The sequence below is a fragment of the Macaca nemestrina genome, chromosome 14, assembly GCF_043159975.1.
Source record: "Macaca nemestrina isolate mMacNem1 chromosome 14, mMacNem.hap1, whole genome shotgun sequence".
Lineage (NCBI taxonomy): Eukaryota > Metazoa > Chordata > Mammalia > Primates > Cercopithecidae > Macaca > Macaca nemestrina.
In genome coordinates this window covers 40,813,473-40,832,224 of record NC_092138.1, presented here as the reverse complement: position 1 = coordinate 40,832,224, position 18,752 = coordinate 40,813,473, and the positions used below count along the sequence as shown (strand labels likewise).

General features: G+C 34.5%; 1 long non-coding RNA gene across 4 annotated transcripts in view; it reads left to right on the top strand.

Moving 5' to 3' along the window:
• LOC105489114 (uncharacterized) overlaps positions 1-18,097 on the top strand; it is a 193,240-nt gene extending 175,143 nt beyond the window's left edge. For 2 of the 4 annotated variants that reach the window (XR_011612559.1, XR_011612560.1), the window contains 4 exons: positions 202-322; positions 1,130-1,185; positions 3,038-3,118; positions 7,053-7,279. This is a non-coding gene — a long non-coding RNA (uncharacterized lncRNA). Of the gene's footprint in view, positions 1-201; positions 323-1,129; positions 1,186-3,037; positions 3,119-7,052; positions 7,280-17,821 lie in introns of those variants that run through there. The other 2 variants (XR_011612561.1, XR_011612562.1) reach the window with 2 other exon arrangements.
• The last annotated feature ends 655 nt before the right edge of the window (positions 18,098-18,752 follow it).

Here is an 18,752-nt window from a genome sequence, read left to right as displayed (position 1 = left end):
TTAACAATGTTGACTCACATTCAAAATTTTTGCATTCTATATGATTTTCAAAATCATCGTTAGATAGCAACTATTTAATACTAGAAAAAAGATTTGAAAGTACATTTTTAATCTTTCTAACAGAAATGGTTCTTCCTAGGATGACTCAAGGTTATTTTTTTTTTGTATCACATTTTACTATTTTTTTACTTTTACTGCCAGTAAGCTCTTCTGTCAAGAATCAGAATTTAATGAAAAATAAACACCACCAGTGGAGTCTTGCCAGAAAAGTTGATGTAACAATTTCTTAGAATTGATGTGAGCTACTGTTATTGAAGCCAAGGTAATTTCTTTTTCCTATTTCTCTTTTTTTTTTCCCTCTTTCAGCATCCTCAAAGAATATATATAGTCAAATATTTAAAGTAAGGTTCTGATAAAGTAAGTTAAAAGGGAAAGTTATAGGTTTTGGATGAACTTTGTTTATAATAAACTTAGCATTGATTTTCAATTAATATTTCTTCTAAATGTTATATTTGGTAAATGACATTATTTTATGACTTTAGTTGAAAGTATCTTACATTCCTGTGTAATACCTTCACACACTTAGAATTACGAAATATATATTTTCAGCTTTTTCAGTGCTTAAAGTCTAGAATACATCATCCTGAATGCACATTCAAACATATCATGATATTTCTCTTATACAGTTTCAAATATTTTTAATAATGTTCCTTGCCTGAAGGATTGATTGAGCTTCACATTTTTTTTTCTACATTATACATTAGCATCTGTCACATTTAGGGAGGAAAAAAATTAAATAGACTAAAGCAAAGATTGGCAAACTATAGCCTGCCTGCAGTCATCTATTGTAGTAAATAAAGTTTCATTGGGACACAGCCAGCCCACTCATTTGTGTATTATCTATGGCTATTTTTGTGCTACAGAAACAGAGTTTAGTGATTTCTACAGAGTTTATACATTCTTCAATGACTCAAATAGTCAAGAGAAGTTTGCCGACTCTTAGAATAAAGCACGTCAAGATTAAGACATTTGCTAACAAATCTGCACTAGATAAAAAGTGATATGCCTTTAAAAAAAGAAAAAATTAGACCATTTTAATGGTGTTCAAAATATTTTCCAATTCTTTTAGAGTCAAAATTATTTATGAAGACTATCAACAAAAAGAAAATTGTTTTTCATCCAAATGTAAGCCAAAACCACACCTCTTACTAAAAGATGACTATTTACAAACAGAAAATATTCTCTGAATATATTGTACATGTATACATTTATATATATTTATAATTACAATAACATCAGTATTATACTGAATAATTAATATTAGTACATATAATTAAAATATAAATTAAATATATTAATATAGTAATATATTGTTAAACATATGTGTATATATATTTATTTAACCATGTGCTTTGAATATCAGTAACCACAAGTGAATATTAAAGTATAGGTAAACAACCAACCCATGGTATGTACAGCACCTATAAAACAGATAATTTTAAATTGGCTAACATTTACGTATTAGTATAATGTGCATATAAACTCAGGGCATATGGAATTCCTATCCTCAAAAAATAATCAAAAATAACTTTGGTTTGAGAAACCTTATACATTCTCAAATTCAATTGATTGATTAAAAAGCCTATGAGTCATATACAAATGATTGTTGCTATTTTCTTTGTACTTAAAATGTTATTTCTCATTTGGACATTCAAGAATCAGCTCGTTTATCTCTCCTATTGTAAAACCTGGCCTAATGTCCACAGGGAGAAGTTCCTTATTACTCTTTTCTGGAAGTAAAAATAAGTTTATAATTTCATTGTGGCATCTATCATGGTGTTAACATTATTTGTTGCACGTTTGACTCTTTGAGTAACAAATAATATGCTTAAGGTCATGAACCATTTTGTAATTTATAATAAACTTAGCATTGGTTTTTAATTAATATTTCTTTCAAATTTTATGGTCTCTGCATCACATGATGTAAAACCTTTATGAGAGTACAAGGTATTCCTATGTAATACCAGAATACTTGCCCATAAACATCAACTCAATAATTGTGTAAATATGGAGTAGATGAGAAGAGTTCTTTCAGATAGTTTATATCTCCTTTCAAAGTTATTGTTTAATTATCTTATCAATAGTGTGATTACATCAAGGTTGCAATGATCATTTTAGTCTACATCTCAGTTACACTTGCTGAGGAATTTATTCACCCACTGAAAACTGTTCCACACCCTTGGGTTCTTCTTTCTCTTATTTAATATGACTGTATGACAAACAACATTAATTCTGATCTGAAACAGTTCAAGTTCCCTCACAGCAGAGTGGATCCCTGAGTTATCAACATTAGTTAAAATTCCAAAGAGCATCTTGAAGGAACTCTAATTCTGTAATTTTCATAATAATGGGGAAAATGAAGAATGCCTAAATGTCTCTTCACTGTCAGGGACAAGGGATAGAATTACATAATAGAAGGGTACTCCAATACTCAGCAAATATTCATATGTATGTACTTAAAAGTTGAGCAGCTAAACAAGTGAGACAAAAAGTGATAGATTTGTAAGGAGAAATGGAAAAACTGATATTAGAGTTGGAGAATTTAATACTCTTCTATCAGTAATTGTCAGTAACTATCATATCCGGAACAGATCCTAACTATATCAGTAAGCACCATAAACCATTGAGGTACTCCCCAGATGTCCACAAACATGTTTTACTGGGGGTCTGAAGGAACTCCCCAAAGTTTCATGACTTAGCAGGAGACAAGATAAAGGTAATCACCGCTAGCAGCTGGACCCATCTAGATTAGGTAAATTTACTGAGGCTCCAGAAGAAAGTCTTCAGGCCTCAGGCCTTAGCTATAGATTAGAAGTTAATCATTTATGTCATTAGATGAATCCACACTTACACATAGATATATAGCTTAGAACATGTATAAGCTCTGGAAAACTTTGCAAATTTGAGTTGGTCTGGCAATATTTTCCCAGCCTTCTCCCTGTACCTGACTACATAAATAAACTCTCTTCTTTCCCAGTTCATCTGCATCTTGTTATTGGGCTGTGAGAATAAGCAGCTCAACTCCTGGTTCAGTCTGGACACGCTCTGATGTCAAAAGGTAAAGCAGAGAATACAAAAACCCTCACTGAGCAGTCTCCATAGACTGGCCAGAACCACTTAGTGGTTGGTTGTCTCTTATCAGGAAGAAATGCTACTCAGTTGTTGTGAATGACTAAAGGGAGGGGCCACAGTCAGGCTATTGGCTGAAGTCAGCACCGAAGTCTTTTGAAAGGAATGGTTTCTGTTTATCTCTTTAGGAAGAAAGGCTAATGGTGGTTAGTGAGGGAGGGGTTTTAACAAGGCATGTCATACTTCTGATCCTGTCATGGACAGGAACTCAGCTTCCAGGGTTTCCTTGGGGTCCTGTTGACCAAAAGGGAATCTGTTCAGTTGCTTGAGAGTCTTGGAATTTATTTTTTAATTATGACTTATGACCTCAGAATACCTGACTTCTACCAAGTAATACACATGTTGGTAGGACCTGGGGATAAATGGATAAAAGAGGCAGAATGATATTCCCCTGAGAATGGTATCAACAATTCAACAAGCTTCACCTGGTCTACTTTTAGTGCCAGGAGGAGCCCAAAAGATTGCAAATGACCTTTTGAAAATCATTCCCAAAGTGTTCCAGCTCCATGGCTACCAAACACCTAGAATGACCTTTAGGCTTGCTCCAGGGCAGTTCTCTAATAAGGGACCCCTGAAACAGCAGTTTCCAAAAATTGGTTGCTGTTTGTGGAAATAACCAGGACATTGAGAAAGGGATTTCCCCAAAGATTTGAAGACACCTAAAAACTGGCTGTTCACCCTCTGATAATAATGTCCGTGTTAATTATTAAGACCAATAGCCTCCCAGGGGAAGTTCTCATAAGTTTTTACAAATTATTTTTTGCCCTGTTCCTTAAAGGGCTCTTTTCTGAAGATGGTAATATAATTATGAAACAGGCAAAGGTGAAAAGACTACCTGCCAAACTAAATGATCCTCAAAATGCAACTTTCTAAGGAAAACAATTCTGCATGTAAAGTATACAAGGAAAGTAAGATGTGTTTTTGACGAGAAAAATTATAAAAAGATATCAGGCTATCTTCTTTAAAAAACAGCAATTTTGTCTAATTTGAAGGTTATTTAAAGGTTGTTTCAAAATACAGATTGTGAAGGTAACAGAAACAAGGCAGAAAGGAAACAGTAAGTAGAAGAGATGTAAAAAATAAGAAATTATAAGTATGAGGCTGTATTTTGGGGAATAAAAAATAAAAAAGAGCAATTTTTAAATTTATTTTTGTTTCATTTTTGCATGAGGTAGAACATTGTGTGGCCAAAATAATAAGGGGAAAAGGAAAGTAATTTTTTATCCTAACCCAGAATGCCAATATTAAAAAAAAAAAAAAAGAAAGAAAAGAAAAGACAGAACTGAATGTTTATGAAAAATATATCACCTGAAAAAAATTTATGTGTGATCAAGTAGACTAAAATTTGAAGAGAAATATTTGTAAGTTTTTCTAAAAAGTGAACATTAATTTCATAAATACACTGATGTAAGGTTAGAGTTTGGACCCCTGTGTTGGAACAACCAGGTTTTTTGAGAGCCTTAATCTGCTCTTCAATATAAAATCGTGACAACATTTTATTTACTTTTTAGGTAACTGGCCTACAAAACAGAGATTCCATGTTTTGTCAAGATAATTTATTGTGCTTTTTGCTTTTGAAACCTTTTGACACTTCAGTTTTATGTCATTGTGACCTGTGATTCTATTTTGATCAGGTGTTTTAAATCTTACATTCTTGTCAAACTCTTCAAAATCAAAATTAAGTCTTTTGTACCTGAAACTAACCTTTGAACATCGAAGATAAGTTCTTGGAAGTCCAGAAAAGAAATATTACCCTTATTTAACATGATAAATTTTATGGGAAGCATTGTCAAAAAATATTTAATCTTCTGTTAATTATATTTGTATTAGTATGTTGTTAACATGTGTTCCAAAATTTTATAAGATTCCTAAAAATCTAATATGTTTTAGTATTCATTATCAGTAATAATAATGGTTTTATGTAAAACCATTGGAGGCCACCAAAAATAAACAAATTTCTTTGTCAGTTGAATCATTATTATGAACTTGTCAGCTCTTGTGACAGATCAGGGACTCACTCTTAGAAACCTGCAAGTCCCCAAGCATAACAATGAATAAAACTCTTCAGTTCCTTCAAGGGAAATTCCAGATACTTAGCTATCCCTGAGAAGTAAACTAACAACTCCATAAGCAAGAAGATAATAATAGCCTAAAACAATAGTCAAGGAAGTTAGAGTTAGGAGATGTTTGGTTCGCTGTAGAGGCAAAGATAGCATCCAAAAATACGACCCTGAATAGATTCAGAAATCCAGACCCCTCCTGAAAGGATATGCTGGCACGAAGATCTCAGATGAAGGACATGTGAAGGCTGAACTCTGACCACCATTCTTTGCCCTATATTTCTTCCTGAGGGACGACGAGGGAGTCAAACCCACAAGCCAGAGACAACATTGTTTTCCGCAGATTTTAATTTTTTAAAGAAACTTTCCATTTCTTAACCAATTGCTAATCAGAAAATCTTTGAATCTACTTATGACCTGTCCGCCATCACTTCAAGGTATCCACCCATTTTTAGCCAAAGCCAATGTATACACTCCATGTATTGACATAATTTTATCTGTAACTTCTGCTTTCCCAAAATTTACCCCTGTCTTTAAAATCCTTACCTGTAAATCAGGGAGGTCAGAATTTGAGCATTAGCTTCCTGGTCTTCCTCGCTTGCTGCCTTCCTTTCTACCTCTGCAAAACCTTGGTGTGGGTATCTGGTCTTATTGCACCAGGTGAGTGGACCTCAGCTTAGTTCTATAACAATATTTAACCATGGCCATTTTAGGTCTTGTTCTCTAGTTAGTTGCTTTATTCTGATGCCTTTCTGAAGGCTTCTGGCAAGAAATTTATAAGCCTAAAGTGTTATGTCTTCAGGGAGGTTCATGAAAAGAATAAAATAACTCTGACAAGGACAGGTTTCTAATAACTTTGAGTTTATAACATTGGACTAAATTTCCAACACTCATAAGAAACTGATGTGTTTGTAAAACTGCTAACCAAGATGAGAGCAAGAATTACTTACTTGAGACTGAATGAACTATGGAAAAATAATTATGAGATTCTTTACAACTTTATTTGAAACATTTCTTTATTTCACCACTTTATTTGAAACAGTTGAAACTTTATTTCAAACTTTACTTGAGACATTGCTGGTTTTCTCAATGTTTTGATTTCCAGATTTAAGAAAACATTTTTTCCTTTAAGCTATATATAGCTTACAAAAATTTGGTAAAGCACACATTTCTAAACAAAAATAGGAACATTTGCTTTTCCTGTCTCTCTGATCCCTCCAGAATTTGAGTATTTTTACTTTTTATAGCAATATAGTTATTTGCATAAGTTCAATAATAATCTATTCTCTTTAACAGGATACATTTTAGGAACAGTGGTTATATTACCAAGGCTTTGACTGGAATGTCATATTTGAAAATGTTCATAGAATGTCTGGTTTCAATGTTTCTCAGCTTTATAGTGGGTAATTAAAAAGTTGTCACTTTTTGGCAGGTCTAGGAACCTCAAGATATTAAATAGAGCCGGCAAAATTTAATGTCTGCCTTGTTTTGCCTTCCTAGCATTAGGAGATATTTTCAAAAATCTGATTTGGGATTCCTTGACAAAATTTCCAGCAGAGCAAATTTAAAAGAAGCCTATATGTTTATACTTACTACATTTATAAAAATATCAGTCTAATTGGTCTTACTATAATTTTTTTTGATAGAAATGGGGGTTACTATAGAGAGAAAAATTTAATTTCAAAAGAAAACTATAGTGTGGCTGTTATTAAATTGTAGCCCTGTTCATTGTTTTTGACTTTTTATTGTCTGCCTACAGACTGGACCAGATTCTGAATTCTAGGTTTTTTTTTTAATATCTAGCTACAACTCTCCAGCTCTCCTCTGTTCTTGAAGCGCTATAAGCCAAAGCTGAACAACTCAATGTAAATTTCAAGGGACAAGTCTCAGTACTGATGTGTGAGCTACATAAAGAGTTTACCAGAACGCCCCATGCCACAACTAGAGACATTATAACTGCAAACTAGGACAAGAAGTTGCCAACTTCATGCTGTGAAAAGCTATTTCCAAGATTCTCAGAATAAAACTCCCTACCATAATAAGATTCTTACCCCTCTTTCTTTTTCCTTACTTGTGCCTACTTCTTTCGCTTGGCAGGATAGTACTGTAGTTAAGTTTTTACAAAAGCTTCAGAGGATAACTTGCATTACCTGCATTAAGTTGACTCAGTCTTGGGATGCTAGATTACCTACTAATTAAAGAGGGAGGAATATGTGCAGTTGATGATACTTCTTGATGCACATAGATAAATATGTTGGTTTGTAGATCCATTCACTTGGTTAAAATGGATAGGCTCTTTGCCTGGCTGTTAGATTTTAGTTAGTTTGATCATGGGAATCCTGGCTAAGGAGTATACTCCAAACTCTTTGTATTATCATCCTGATAGTCAGAATAGTAGTCTTGCTGGTGTGCTGTGTTCTCTCAAAACATTTTAAATATTTCCATATGGCCATCTGTCAAATGGTCTTTCTCCAGCTAAAACAACAAAAACTCAAATAAATGTATGATAATGATGATGATGTCAGAATGGTTAAATGTCATTCTGAGACTAGAAACCTGAAATGATGCTAACTGAGAGTAGCACTGATACCCAAGGTTTTGGTGACAATCTCACTTAAGGGACAGCCTAACCAAAGTGGGGAATTGTGAAAATTATGGGAGGTCATTGTTTTTCATTAAGCCCCAACAGACCACACTAAAAATCAAAATAGAGTAACCCATGCTAAAGTTCCACATCACCAAACCTAAACTATATTGTCATCAGATTGTCTCAGAATTCAGAATAGAGAGATCACAGTTATTTCCCAAACAAGCCAGTTTAAATTTTCAGTGAGCAGGAACTCTCTACATTAACCCATACACAAATAAAAGTAGTCTGAGGTAACATGATGTTAATTAATCAGCTATTTTTTGTTTGTTTGTTTGTTTTTCTCCCTGGCACTGCCTTAGAAGGAAAAGTAACTTTGAAAAGTAACTAATAGACTCATGATTCTTTGCTTCTGTTTTCTTCAGCCTATCATTGTCTATTAAATCGAAAATTCTTCTGTTCAACTCACTGGAACACATATTCTATTTTGTGGAATTAAGTATTGTCTGATTCTAGAATTGCTAATGAAGCCAAATTTAAATTAAATTTGTTGTAATTATGCCTTTTGATACAAGCTGCCACATTGGAGAACAAATTTCAACATTTAAACCACAGAATTCTATGCTTGGCTCTCAAAACTTATGTCTAATTTGTAGCAGCCCAACAGGTTCATCCTGCCTGCTGCCCAGAAAAGCCAATGCACTGAGAACAGCAGGTATTGCATCAAAGAAAGGGTTTAATTATTGCAGGTCCAACCAAGCAGCATGATGGGAGACATTTCTGAAACCTGCCACCCCAAAAGCATTTGGCTAGGATTTTCTAAGATAACTTAGTGGCCAGGAGCTAGGAATGAGTGCTACTGATTGGTTGGGCATGAAATCACAGGAGTATTCAAACTGTTTTCATGCTCTGGATCAACTTCTGGATAGGAGTCAGTTCCTTGGTATGAGTCATGGGTCTGGGTTGGAGTCAGTTGGTCACCAGAATGCAAAAGTCTAAAAAAATAATCTCAAAGGTTAATCTTAGATTTCAACAATAGTGATGTTATCTATAGGATCAATTGGGGAAGATACAAATTTTGTGACTTCTGGAACAATGGCTAGCTATTGTTTAACTGCGCCTCTATCTTATCAGAATACAGGCTCCTCCTATGATCCTAAACTCATGGCCTTTCATTAGTCTTATAAAGGGAGTTTCCATCCCCAAACAAGGAGTGGGATAGTTTTGGAAAAAGAACTGTCTTAAGTTAACAAAGGCAGTTCGCTTGTGAGGTTAGAAGCAAGACAGAGTTAGTTAGATTTCTCTCACTGTTACAATTTTTGCAAAGGTAGTTTCATTTTCATATGCAAAATACAATCACTGAATCCCAATATTCCCCACATCTTAACTCATTTTAACATCAACTCAAAAGCTCAAACTCCAAAGTATCTTCTGAAACTCAAGGCAAATTCCTTCTAGCCTGTAAAAACAAAACAAAACAAAACAAAACAAAAAGCAAAATCCAATGCAGGGTTGGGAGTTAAATAGGCCAAAAGAATGGAATGAAAGGCCGTACACAAGTTTGAAACACAGCAGAGCATACATGAATTCTTAGGGCTCCAGCATAATCTCTCCCTCTATGTGTCCTGGGCACAGTGAGGGTTTGGGGTCACCAAAGACTGGGGTGGACCTGCCTCAATGGCTTTCCTGGATGCAGTTCACATAGCTGCTGTCATGGATTGAAACTGAATGTCTATAGCTTTTCCGGGCTGAGGTTGCATGCTGCAAATGGCTCTACATTTCTGGGGTCCCGGTGGCAGCCTCATCCCATTAGGCATTGCTCCAGTGTGAGCTCTCTATGACAGCCTTGACCTAAACTTCACTCTGCATTGTCATAGCAGTGAATCTCTACAGTGATTTTTGTCCCTGTGACAAGTTTTCCACTGGGTTCCCAAGCTTTCCAATACATTCTCTGAAATCTATGTGGAGGCCTTGATACTGCTATTTCTCTTGCATTCTGCCAGTTTACAAAATTAGCACCATGTAGACATGGATGCCACTAAGGTTTAACTGTTGAGCCCTCCAGAAAAGTGGCCCGAGCCACATCTGAGGCTATTTGAGCCATGGATGCTGTAGCCAGAGTAGCTGGGATACATGGAGCAGGGTAAATAAGGTGATGCAGAAAACTGGTGTCCCAAGCCTATTCCCTGTAATCACTCTGTACCTCTAGGTCTCTTGGCCTGTGATGAGAAGGACAGCCTTGAGGATTTGTGAAATGTCCTTCTGGTCCTTTTTCTCATTGTTCTGACTATTAACACCTGGCTCCCTTTTATCCATGCTAATCTATTTTTTAATAGACTCTCTCAGCTGTACTCTTTAATTTCTTTCCTGAAAACAGCTCTGTTCTTCTTCCCTACCACATGGCCAGGCCGCAAATTTTTCAGGTTTTCCCACCTTGTTCTTTTTTTTTTTTTCTTCTCCCAACAGTTCACTGTAGGCAGTTATAAGTAACCGTGCAGTAGCCTGAATACTTTACTGTTTAGAATTGTCTCCTAGGTTATCACTCTTAAGTTTGGCCCTCCACAAAGTTCTAGGGTAAGAACCCAATGCAGCCAATTTCTTTGCTATGGCATAATACAAATCACCTTTTCTTTAATTTCCAATGCCTTGTTCCTCCTTCCCATATGAGAGCTCATCAAAAGGCATTTACTGTCTATATTTCTATCAGCATTTTGTTCATGAACACTTAACCAATCTGTAAGAAGTTTCAAACTGTTCCTGGTCTTTTTGTATTCTTCTCAGCCATAGCCAGAATCACCATTAGTGTTCTATTTACTGCTATACAATCTTTCTCTTGCCTGCTAATTTAAACTCTTCCAACCTCTGCTCATTACTCAGTTCCAAAGCCACTTTAACAATTTGAGATAATTTTATAGTACCAATTTTTTGTCTTAGTTAGTTTTCTGTTACTACAACAGAATACCAGAGGTAATTTATAAAGAAGATGAGCTTATTTGGCTCACAGTCCTTGTGGCTAAAAAGTTCAAGAATGTGCAGCTGCATCTAGTGAGGGCTTCAGGCTGCTTTGACTCATGCTGGAAAGCAAAAGGTGGTTGTGTGCAGAAATTCTATGATGAGAGAGGAAGCAAGAGAAGAAACCGGTGAAGCCAGATGCATTTTAACAACCTGCACTTTCAGGAACTAATCAATTCCCACAAGAGGATATCAATCTTCTAATATGGGATCCTCCTTCAGCATCCAAATACCTCCCAACACTGCCAACTTGGAAATCAAATGTTAATGGCAGTTTGGGTAGAGACAAATTACATCCAAACCATCTACTTATATAAAGTTTTAGTGGTATGGATAGGAGATCAGGCCAGCTACAGCATTACCTTAAGACAAAGCCTAATCCAGAGTGAAGTCAGTATCAGTGTAATACCAAAATTTGGCAGAGACATAATGATAAAAGAAAATTTCCAGCCAATATCTCTGATGACCATAAATGCAAGAACCCTCAATAGAACTAGTAAACTGAAATCAACAGCACATCGAAAAATTCATACACCACTCTCAAATTGGCTTTATTCCTGGGATGCAAGTCTGGTTCAACATACACAAATCAATCCGTGTGATTCACCACATAAACAGAATTAAAAGCAAAAACAATGTGATCATCTCAATAGACACAGAAAAATCTTTCAATAGAATCCAGCATCCCTTCATAATAAAATCCCGCAATAGACTAGGCATTGGAGGAACACACCTCGCCATATTAAGAGCAATTCTTAGACAAACCCACAACCAACAACATACAGAATGGCAAAACCTGGAAGCATTGTCTTGCGAACTGGAAGAAGGCACTGTTACCCAGTCTCCCCACTCCTATTCAACGTAGTACTGGAAGTCCTAGCCAGAGCAATCAGGCAAGAGAAATAAATGGCACCCAAATAGAGAGAGAGAAAAAAAAAGGAATCCAAGTACTTCTCTTTGTTAATAATATGATCCTATACATAGAAAACCCTTAAGACTGTCAAAATGCTACTAGAACTGATAAATGATTTTAGTAAGGCTTTAGGATTCAAAACCAATGTACAAAAATAAGTAGCATTTTAATACACCAATATCATCCAGGCTGAGAGTAAAGTCAAGAACAACTTAAGAATTCACATCAAATCAAGAACAATTTCATTTAAAACAGCCACAAAAAATGAAACACCTAGGAATACAGCTAACCTAGAAGGTGAAAAATCTCTATAAGGAGAACTACAAAATCCTGCTGAAAGAAATTAGAGAAAACATAATTAAATGGAAAACATTTGATGACCATGGATTGGAAAAAAAATACCATTATAATGGTCACATTGCTGAAAGCAATTTACAGAATCCTATCAAACTACCAATGTCATTCTTCAGAGAAAGATGTTGTTAGATTTCCATATATTTGTATTAGAAATAACTATTCTAAAATTCATATAGTATCAAAGAAAGAGCCTAAGCAAAAAGAGCAAAGCTGAAAACATCACATTATCTGACTTCAAACTATACTATAAGGCTACAGTACCCAAAACAGCATGGTGTTTCTACAATAACAGACATACAAAACAATGAAACTAAATAGAAAACTCAGAAATAAAGCTGCAAACCTACAGCTATCTGATCATTGACAAAGCCAACAAAAACAAGCAATGGAAAAAGGATTCCCTATTCAATAAATGGTGCTGAGATAACAGGTTAGCCATAAGCAGAAGAATGAAATTGGAATCTTTCCTTTCCCCATACACAAACATCACTCAAGATGAATTAAATATTTAACATAACACCCCAAAGTATAATAATCCTAGAAGAAAACTTATTAAATACTTTTCTTGATATTGACCTTGCCAAAGAAGTTGTGACTAAGTTCTCAAAAACAATTGCAATAAAAGAAAAAAAATGACAAGTAGAACCTAATTAACCTAAAGAGCTTCTCCACAACAAAAGAAATTATCAACAGAATAAACAGACAACCTACAGAATGGGAGAAAACATTTACAAACTATGCATCTCACAAAGATCTAATATCCAGAATGTAGAAAAACTTAAGTATTAAAAGACAAATAAGTCCATTAAACATAGTCAAAGGACATGTGCAGAGACTTCTCAGAAAAAGACATACAAGTAGCCAACAAACATATGAAAAAATCCTCATCATCACTAATTATTAGATAAATGCAAGTGAAAACCACAGTAAGATACAATCTCACACAAGTCAGAATGGCTATTACTAAAAAGTAAAAACAAACAAACAAAAACAATAGATGCTAGTGAGGCTACAGAGAAAAGGAAATCTTGTACCTTACTGGGGGTACTACATTAACTGATTTTTGGATGCTGGACTAATTTTGCACTTATGAGATAAATGCCACCTATAGTATATGATTTTTTTATATGTTGCTGGATTTGGTTTGCTAGTATTTTTTTCAGATTTGTCTATTAATTATATATTGGTAATACTGGTCTGTAGTTACTTTTCTAGTAAGGTTTTTGTCTGTTTTTATTATTAGGGTATATTGTACTCAGAAAATGATTAAGAAACTGCTTCCTTTTTCCATTTTTTTTGGAAGAGCTTGTGAATATTATTAATATTTTTATATGTTCATTAGAATTCACCCAAAAGCCATCTGAGCCAGGCTTTTTGTTGTGGGAAGTTTTCAAATTACTAAGTCAATCTTTTTATTTGTTGTATGTCTATTCAGATTTTCTGTTTCCTCTTAAGTCACTTTCAGTAGATTGTGTTTTTCTATGATTTTGTCTCTTTTACCTAAGTTATCTAATTTATTGCCATACATTTGTTCATAATATTCCCTTATAACCTTTTTTGTTCCTTTCCAGTCAGTAACAATGACCCATCTTTACTACAGGTTTTAGCGATTTTAATCTTCTCTGTTTTTTCTTGGTTCATCTAGCTAAAAATGTGGGTGGCTATATGGAAACTCTCTATACCGTCCACTCAATTTTTCTGTAAGCATTGAAGTACTTAAATATTTTAACCTAACACGGCTTAATATATATATAGTATTAATATATACTATATAAAATATATATAAAAGTATATAATATATAATAATATATAACATATATAATATTCATATTATTATCAGAAATGCCAGTGGATGCAAACACCTAAATATATCTATATATACACAAAGTAGGTGCATTACATAAGAAGATAATAGAATTGCTAATAAGCACATGAAAAGATATTTACTTATTAGGGAAATCAAGTCAATACTACAATGAGTTACCACTAAACGAACACGTTTAAATGAAAAATTATTGACAATATTCAACATTGGTGATGGTATGGAGAAACTAGTATTCTCATGTATTGTTGGTAGTGATGTAAAATGATTCAGATATTTTGGACAAGAATTTGCTAATTTTTACAAGGTGAAACAGTACTTTGACTACTAGTTATCTAACCATGAGAAATAAAAACATTTATCACCACAAATACTTGTAATGAATGTCCTATCAACATTATTACAAAAGCCAATACCAGGAACAATCCATATATTCTTCACCCGGGGAATGCAAAAATACAATCTACATTCATACATTATATTACTTCTTAACAACAAAAAGAACAAGCTAATGATATATGCAACAACATGATTTAACTTCAAATACATTGTGCTCAATTAAAGAAGACCTACAGAAAAAAACGACATACTTGATAAAGTAAAGTTGTAATCACAGATTATAGGTTTACTGTTTACTTGGGCTATCTGTTGGAGAGAAAGTTTACTCCAAAGGGCATGAGGAAAATGAGAAAGAGAATAGTAGCTGTGTATCAAAAGTGGGTTGTTTGAATGATTATACAACAGCAAAAACTTAATACCTACTTATAATAGATAAATTTTGTGATATACAAAGTACATATGTAAATTATCTCTCAATTATGAAATATAACAACAAGAACAAAAAAATGGAAAAAAGAGGATACAGAAATATTCATATTATTATGAGAGATGCCAGTGGATGCAAACATCTAGATAATGAGTTGGGAGCAGGGTCAATGTAATTCAAAAATATGCCTAAAGTAGTAATAGACAAATAAACTTTAACTGTACTTAACATAAAATCAGAACATTACCGTGAAATCAATACATTACTTAAAATATTAACACACGCAAAAATCACAATCCCTTGATTCTTAGCTACTCTGCAAATGTTGCTTTATCTGTAGCTATTCTAAGAATACCCTCAGAAAATCATTCCTAGAAATATGTCTGTTGCCAGCATTTAGCAGTTTCACCTAAGGATTTCTCAAAATAACCAATAGAACAATTTGTGGCAGCTGTATTTTTCTAGTTTTAAGTTTTTACCAATATATATGTTTGAAACAAAGAATGTTGATACTCAATAAATCACATCTTTATATGTGTTTAAACTGTGTATAAACCGTGTTTCTCTGTGTGTATGTGCTTTCAGCTCTAGTTAATGCATTCATTACTGCATTACAGTGAAAGAGCTCTAAAATTTTATTTCTAAAAGTGACATCAGTTAGCATATAACTAACTCCCTATTTTTGTAGATGAGAGACCTGTTCTAGAGATTGAAAATGACTTATCCAAGGGCAAGTTTAGTCAAGAATAGAATCTAGGTTTCTTGGCATTATTAAATAACTACTACATCATTTTTTTTCTATCAGATTACTATCAGTTGGCTATGGCTGCAACAAAATGTGGAATGAGTTAAGCAATATCTGTATTTTCTACTCATAATTGAAGTAAAAGTGATACTGAGTTTTACTCTCATAATTGTTGCAAACTGAACAGTTAACTAAAAGTTGGGGAAAGTTTTAATTTCATTTAGATCCATATGGCTTAGCCAGAAGGAGGGGAAGTATGATACTCACTGGATGATTGGCATAGAATTCTTGTTAATTTCTCAATGGGAAAATTGTGAGATGAATACTATTAATATATGTTAAAGAGGCTGGGTTCTTTTTTCTAGAACATTACAATCTAAAATAAAACAGCAATAGAAACATGAACAGCATTGAAAAATAGCAAAATATCATTATTACTAAAAGGTAACATTTATATTGTGCTTACTATATGGTATACATAATCCAAAATTATTTTCTCAGGTAATCTTCAAAATAGGACGTAAGAGTTACAATATTATCCACATAAATATTATCCATGTAGCTAATCACCCATAGGCAATATAAATTACTAAAAGACATTAAAGAATCTGGCTGGCCAGGCGCAGTGGCTCACGCCTGTAATCCCAGCACTTTGGGAGGCCAAGGTGGGCGGATCACTAGGTCAGGAGATCGAGACCATCCTGGGTAACACGGTAAAAACCCGTCTCTACTAAAAATACAAAAAAATATAATAATAATTAGCCTGGTGTGGTGGTGGACTCCTGTAGTCCCAGCTACTCGGGAGGCTGAGGAAGGAAAACAGCATGAACCCGGGAGGCGGAGATTGCAGTGAGCCGAGATCATGCCACTGCACTCCAGCCTGGGCGACAGAATGAGACTCCGTCTCAAAAAAAAAAAAAAAAAAAAAGAATCTAGCTAAGATCCCTTAGCTGGTTTAGCAGAGAAAACATAATAGGATGGGGTCAGAATATAAAATATGAGGTTATATCATGAGGTGAAAGATGGCTGAGTTAGAAAGCCTGGGTTTAAATTCCAATCCGCTGATTAATCTTGGCCTTAAACAAGTAATTCACTCTCTCTGGGAATCAGACACCAGCTGTAAAACGAGCCTCTCTTTGCCTCTTAGGATTGTTAAGAGGCATACATGAAATCATATATAATACTCTTTATATATAAAAATCACTATATAGAAGCACTTTTCAAGCATGCAGTAGTGTAATGATGCACTTGATTTAAGGGGTTCATTGAGGAAAGCCCCTAATGTGAAAAGCAAAAATAGAAGCAAACCTTTCCAAATGCCTGCTAGATTCTGGGAGTTCATGAAAAACAAGACTCCATATTTCACTCTTTAAAATAAAATCTCTGCAACTCCAATGAAGGGAAGGATCAAAGATTTGGTAGTTATAGAGCATTCTTACATTAGTCAAATCTGCAACCATTTGCACACCAACCTTCTAATTTTTCTTCGTCTGCCAAGCACTTGCACTTACAACATTCATTTTCTTATTATTTTTAAAATAGGCTTTTGTTTTGGTTTGGTTTTTTGCTTGCTTTTTTGAGACAGGGTCTTGCTCTGCCACCCAGGTTAGACTAGGCTGGAGCACAGTGGCACAATCTTGGCTCACTACAACCTCCTTCTCCCCAGTCCAAGCGGCTCAGTGTCTCAGCCTCCCAAGTATTGGGGTTATAGGCACACGCAACCACTCTTGGCTTATTTTTTGTATTTTAGTAGAGACGGGATTTCATTGTGTTGCCCTGGCTGGTCTCGAACTCCTGAGCTCAGGCAATCCTCCTGCCTCAGCCTCCCAAAGTGCTAGGATTATAGGTGTGAGCTTGAGCCTAGCCTAAAATAAGTTTCTTTAATTAGAATGTTAATGAAAGAAATTCATTTGAACCATAACCACAGGTTAATAAACAGATCATTGCAGGTAACTTTAAAGTCCCCTGTCTGCCCTTTTCTGAAAATATCCTCTTCTTTGTCACCAAAGGTAATCATTGTAAGATCATCATTGCATAATCATGCCCTTGCTTTTCTTATAATTTTAAACTCTATATTCCTATATATGTATACCTAAACAATGTATTATCCATCACTGGCTGCCTTTAAATAGTATGCAATGGACATTTCTGTAATATGTGTCAGCATAATATTTTAAGTTTGTTTCTTGTATGGAGTGAATATATTTTCAATATTGAATGATATCCCACTTCATGTGTATGTTACAATTATTTATCTAACAATTTGGTTGATATCTTTTGACATGAGTCTTTATTTCAAACACTTGATCATTTTTGTTTGTATAATTCAAGCAATATCTTTGTTGATTACTCATCTATATTTTCCTCCAGGAACACGTTGGCCTACTAACAGTTTCACAAATGTCTTCAGGCCAGGGCCATTTTGTTGCCATTAGGGATTTGCTGTTTCCTACAGTAATCATGTTCACCTCACCTCATATGCTTAAGTGCTGCCATTTGGCCACTGCTTTTCCAGACACCTACCATTTCCATTAACAAAACAGCACAATTCCATGGAATCCTCCTCGTCTGCTAACCATTGCCTATAAGGACTGACTGCAACCACCACAGTTTTCAGCGGTCCCCTGATGAGCACAAATTTTTTTTGAACTGGTAAGTGGTGTGTCTTCTAATCACCTGCCCTTACGTAACTAATCTATTTGAGCATGTCTAACTTTTTAGCTTTTTGATCCCTTTTCAATACCCTATGAATTCTGGCTCCTAGCGCTTTTATAATAAGCTGTCGCTTTGTGCTTCAAGGAGTTAGGCTAGCAGCATATTAAGGCCAATTCTAGATGTCTGTGTAGTATGTTAATTCCTAAGTCAAGGGAAAGTATCCTCATAAATAAACTCTTCCTTATCCAGATTAATAATCTGTATTTTCCCTGGTTTAACATCTTCAAGATCCATTCCCAGAAATGTTTTCCTCGTTTCTCTTGGTATATATTAGCAATAGCCTACAGCTATTTTTTTAATTTTATTTTTTGCAAAGTGACATGAGCCGTGTTGAGACTTAATCTACTTTATTGATTTAGAAATCATAAAAATAGATCGGGGCAAATCAGGATTAGGGAAAATATTTCTTGGTTTCCAGGAGGAAGCATCATTTTGCGGTCATGGTGCGATTTAATAATTTCAAATTTTTTTCCATGGACACTTGAGAAGCTGTATTTTCTATTCTCAGTTTATACAGTTTGATAAATATCCACAAGGTCAACATTCATATTATTTAGATCTTCTATTTCCTTAAATGTTTTTTGTT